Raw genomic sequence first — 5,640 nt, 5'->3', positions numbered from 1 at the left:
CCGGAGAAAACGACACCCCAGAAAATCTGTACAACCTCGACGACTTCCATTGCCCCGAACAACAACTCGATGACTCGGAAGGGTGCGAGGAGCAGGCAAAGCCCGAGGACCTTAATGACTCCGAAGACAGCTACTACCTTCCTCTCTCTGAAGAGCAGGTTAGTATCGAAGCCGAGGATTTCATCGTCCCTGAGGACCCGATGGATCAAGAGTGGTTCAAGCGGCAACTTATAGCCACCGCCTGAAGCCTGAATAAGAAACAGAAGCAGCTAAAAGCCGAGCTTGACACCCTCTATGATAGATGTACGAGAGTCCTAGCGGACGAAAAAGGGTATGACAATGAACGGCTGGACTAAGACAAAAGTTACCCGCGTGGACGTTTGCTACCACAATTCGATGACGAGGCCCTTGAGCCCGCACCCCCAAACACACCCAGGACAACTAGCCAGACTTCCCCCTCGAGGACGGGATAGGACGGTTAGAGAAACCAAAATTCGACCCGCACCTCCCCATAGAAGAAGGAAGGAGCCAATACAACCCGAGGACCCATATGACCTACGACCCGACCTGGACGGTATAGCGGGTCAGACAATATCCATATATGGGTCTATAGGGCACACTCTCGCTAGACGAGATGGGTACCAAGCTTGGCTCGACCAAAACTGTAGAGGTCGGGGACAACACAGGTTCTGGAAAACATTAGATCTCCAGCATGATGTAGCTGGGGTCAGGGGTGGCACTCACCCAATGTGCTTTATAGATGAGGTGATGCACCACAACTAGTTCCCCAAAGGGTTTAAACCCGTAAACAGTGAACAATACAATGGGACAACATACCCGGTCGTGTGGATTGAAGACTTCCTTCTCCACATCCATATGGCCTTCGGAGATGACCTCCACGCCATAAAATACCTGCCATTAAAGCTCAAAGGACCAACACGACATTAGTTGAACAACCTCCCAAAAACTTCGTTGGGGGCTTGGAAGAGCTCGAGGATGCCTTCCAAGATAACTTTCAAGGCACCTATGTCCAACTCCCAGACGCCGATGACTTGACCGACAATTTTGGAACCGATTCCTAACTAACAAGAACCAAATTGTCTACTGTTTGGACGTCGAGGCAATAGACTTTTTCAAAAACAATAGCCGGCACGATGGCTAGCTCGTCACCTCGTTCAAGACAAGTCGAGAACAATATTGGCCCTTACCTCACTTTCTGCGGGAGAGGACAGTTGGTTATCTCGTCAAAGCTGCAACCCCAAAAATCCCGGCACCTCTAAAGTTTTGGATGGAAATAGGAAACAACGATGCAAAAAAGAATAAGCGTCGACACAACAGAGGCGATGCCGGCGATACGACAGTAAATGCCGGATTCAATAACTCAAAGTAAGGAACACAGAAGATGCCCTCTAAAGGGAGTCGGATGCACCTATCACGCTGGAAAACCTGGATTGGCCCTGCTAGATCCAGGGCACCCCAAACATGCCCGCTAGCCACATCAACCATAACTGTTGGGTGATCAAATAGGTGATCAAACTCATAGCCGAGGACCAGGGCAAGAGCCCCCAAAGCAAGTATGATGACGATCCTCGTGGGGCGAAGATTGCAAGCCAGAAGAAATTCCCTCCCAAGGTAAAAACTGTGAACATGATCTATGTCACACACATACCAAAGCAGGAGAGGACATGTGTGTTTTGGGACGTCTACACCATAGAGCCCATAGCCCCGAAGTTCAACCCATGGTCGGCATGCCCGATCACCTTGAACCAAAGGGACCACCTGACCAGTATCCGTCATGGAGGGTCAACGTCTGTGGTACTTGATCCCATTATCGATGGGTTCCACCTAACTAGTGTCTTCATGGACGAAGGTAGTAGCCTCAATCTGATTTATTCAAACATAGTACGAAAAATGGGTATCGATCCCTAAAGAATCGGACACAGCAACACCAGTTTAAAGGAGTAATCCCAGGCGTCGAAGCCCGCTACACGGGCATCGTAACTTTGGAAGTAGTGTTCGGTTCACCTGAGAACCTCCTTAGCGAAGACTTGTTTTTCGATATCATCCCTTTTCGCAGCGGCTATAATGCATTTCTCAGTTGTATATCGTTAGCTCGCTTCAACGACGTCCCCAATACACATATCTAAACCTTAAAATGCCCAGACCCAAGCATGTCATCACTGTCAATGGCAACACAGAGCGCTCACTCCAACTGAGGAACACACAGCAGCTTTGGCAGCCAAAGTACAGGTTGGCAATGAGGCGCCGAAGTCTCAGTCCGCCATGAAGGCACGAGAGGCGAGAAAACGAGTGTGAGCCTTACCTCAGCTCCCGGAGTCCTTCCACACTCAACGTAAATAGGAACACGCTCCCCACAGCATGGCCCTGTGTCGTGGTAAGGATCATGAGCACCTATGGACCTAGAGGCATCCCTTGTGGTTCGGCGAGCGAGACGGATGCACCAAGAGCAGACCAAACGGTCAGTATAATGGGGACAATTTACCTATGTTCGGGCCGCTACTTAAGCGTAATACCCTACTCCTACTTTTTGTGTATTTATTTGATGATAGATGATGAACTACTAGGTATGTCTTGGTTGACTGACTATCTATCCTCCTGTCGGACTCGCTCACCCCCTCGTGCATGCCCAGGGCCTCCTTTTATAGGTTTAAGGGGTCACCAACAATGGAGCACAGGGTTCTCACGGGGCGCACAATGAAACAGTGCACCCATGAGACATACAGTTAAATACAATGTCTCTGGCGTGTAAGCAGATGCATTTAATGCTTAGTGAGGTGTCCCAGAGATGGGATAGGGGTGCGTCCCTTCGGCAATGTTCTCCCTAGATACTGCTCATCACACGTCGCGTGAACCAACACGTATCAAGTGGCCAGGAGCAGCTGGCCATTGTGCTGGCACAGGGGCGAGTTGGGATCATGCCGGGGATGAGCCGCACTAGAGCGTTGCTAACTCTCCCGGCAAGGGCCATGCCGGGGCTTCGTTGGCCTCCCATGGCAATAGTTTTGTTGGGGGCTATGTCTTCTGTCTTCTGGGCTTGTGGCCTTGGGTGTCTTCGTGGGCGCACCCCAAGTAGCAGTGCAACACTCCGGAGAGGTGCTCTTGCCGGGGTGGGCGTCGAAGGTCTTGTTGGGTAGTTGCCTTACCGGGGCTTTGCATCCCCACCCCGATCATGCCGGGGCACTTTCCTTCCGGTCTTCCTGCCTGTTGATCTAGGCGACCTTTTTAACGGCTTCGTATCTGCTTCCTGTCGCTCCTGACAGGCCTCGCCGCGTGCATAGCTATTACTGTCCGTGCACAAGTCGTGGGCGCTAAAGGCCATTCTTTAGCGCATCGACACCCTGCTAGCCGCAAAGAACGTCCCTCAGAGGCACAATTTTGCGTTCAAAATACCATGGGCAACTGTGGGGACTAACTGTCCAAGGAGAAAGTGTTCTGCTCGAATGAGCTATGGTCAAACATGTCTTCGCTCAATAGTAGGTACCATGTAGGATTGTAACACCCAAGATGCGATCCTACCCAGATTTTTGCACGAGGGCCTCGATAGGGATAGAAGCACATCTCGTTGTTGCGCAAGAATGGATATTACTACAAGTACATGTACAAAAGACATGAGTATATGGAATTGGCTTTCACTCGCCACAAGCTACATCAAGATCACATTAATATAATAACATATTCAAACACCAAGTAGAAGAGCGTGGTCCGACTACGGACAAAAACAAACGATAAAAGGACGACGTCCATCCTTGCTATCCAAGGCTATCATCCTGGAACCCATCCTAGATCGATGATGATCATGATGATGAAGAAACTCCAAATAGAACAATCACCGCACTCACGTCAAAGTAATGTTTTACCTATACCTGCAACTATTGTTGTAGTAATCTGTGAGCCATATGGACTCAGCCATCTCATTTCCAAAGGTATCAATACTAGCAAAGCTTAATGGGTGAGGTATGGTTAAGTGGTGAGGCTGCAGCAAGCGACTAAGCATTTATTTGAGTGAATACCTTACGAGTACAAGAATAAGAGTGGGATGATCTACACATAACGGATATGACTAGTGATAATCAAATGAATGATCCTAAACATGTACTTATGTCAGAGATAACCCCACCGTGTCCAATGTTGGAGAAGAAGCTCACGAAAGAGACAATCACGGTTACGCACACAGTTGGCAAGTTTTAATTAAGTTTACTTCAGGTAATCTAGAACCGGATGTTAAACAAAGTTTTCAAGTTTGCCACATAACCGTGGGCATGGTTTTCCGACAGATTTAACCCTGCAGGGGTGCTCCAACTAGTCCATAACAACCTGCCACACGCTGCGTCGGATTGACCTGAACCACGGAAAATCTGTGATATCCTCGGGTTCCTATTGGAAAACCTCAACATCGAGATAGCCCAAAGTATCCTCGGAATCCTACGCAAAAGAAATTCAACAAGAGTAACACAAGTCCAACAAGGCCACCCGGTGAGCCAGATCCGCATTTAGAGTCGTGCACTCTCTATCTACGGGTGTCATCCATCTATGTAAAGTGGAAAATAACCTAAAAATGCCTCGAGTTACCCTGAGGTGGCACCGCTAACTGCTAGGTGGGTGGACCAACACTCATGAGGATCACTGGCCTGGGTGGTTGATTAATTATCCACGGGGTGAAAAAACCCTATGCATATTTTAGTTGCTATTAAGCAAATAGTACCAATGTTGGGCCTTGCGAGACGATTTTATCCCAAAACAAAAATCGAAGGGGCCCCCATAACAACTCCAAGCATGTCAGGAGCGCTCAATTATGGAACATAACACTGATAGCCGAAACTAATGTGGCAAAGATGGAACAAAACACTCGGCTAAAAGGCCAAGCCTTCCACCTTTTACCAAGTATATAGGTGCAATAATTAATTAGCGATAATGTGGTGATATAACAAGGAACCCATGTTTTTACATGGAAGCAACTGCACCTGCAACCAGAAATGCTATAAGAAGGCTGAGCAAGTGGTAACATATCCAAATAGTGGTTTCCTCGGTTGTGGAAAAGGTTAGAGATTTTTCATAGCAATGTTGGGAGGCTTATTAAATAGGTGGTAGGCAACAAGACATAGCAAAAGAAACAAGACAACTAGCATGGAAATGGTAGTAATGATATCTAGGGAAATGGTCATCTTGCCTGTGATCCCGCTTGGAAGAAGAACGAATCAGTGAAGCACACGAACCGATGTATTCGAACGAATCCTCACACCTCGACATGCTTGTGGAACTCTATCGGGAAGAAACAATCTGGAATAACAATCAACACACTGTAAACACCACCAAATACGCATGACATGATGCACAACACATATGATGCATGATCGGTTTAATTATGCAAGGCATTGCATGGCATTGAAAATGATGTCACACCAACATTTTGGTGATCCAGAAACTAATACAGGATGCAAGTTTTGAAAACTGACGGCAATAGAGCGCCGATTCATTGTGGATGATGCGCATGATGTGATGATGAATGCAACAAACAAATAATCACAAGGCGGCAACAGAGTAAAAGGGGAATCTTCTGGAGCGTCGTTCTCTAACATATAGGGCGGCCTCTCAATACCACCTCTCAAAGGTCTACTCGCC

This window comes from Hordeum vulgare, chromosome 5H, assembly GCF_904849725.1.
Source record: "Hordeum vulgare subsp. vulgare chromosome 5H, MorexV3_pseudomolecules_assembly, whole genome shotgun sequence".
NCBI lineage: Eukaryota > Viridiplantae > Streptophyta > Magnoliopsida > Poales > Poaceae > Hordeum > Hordeum vulgare.
This window is presented reverse-complemented; position numbering follows the sequence as displayed.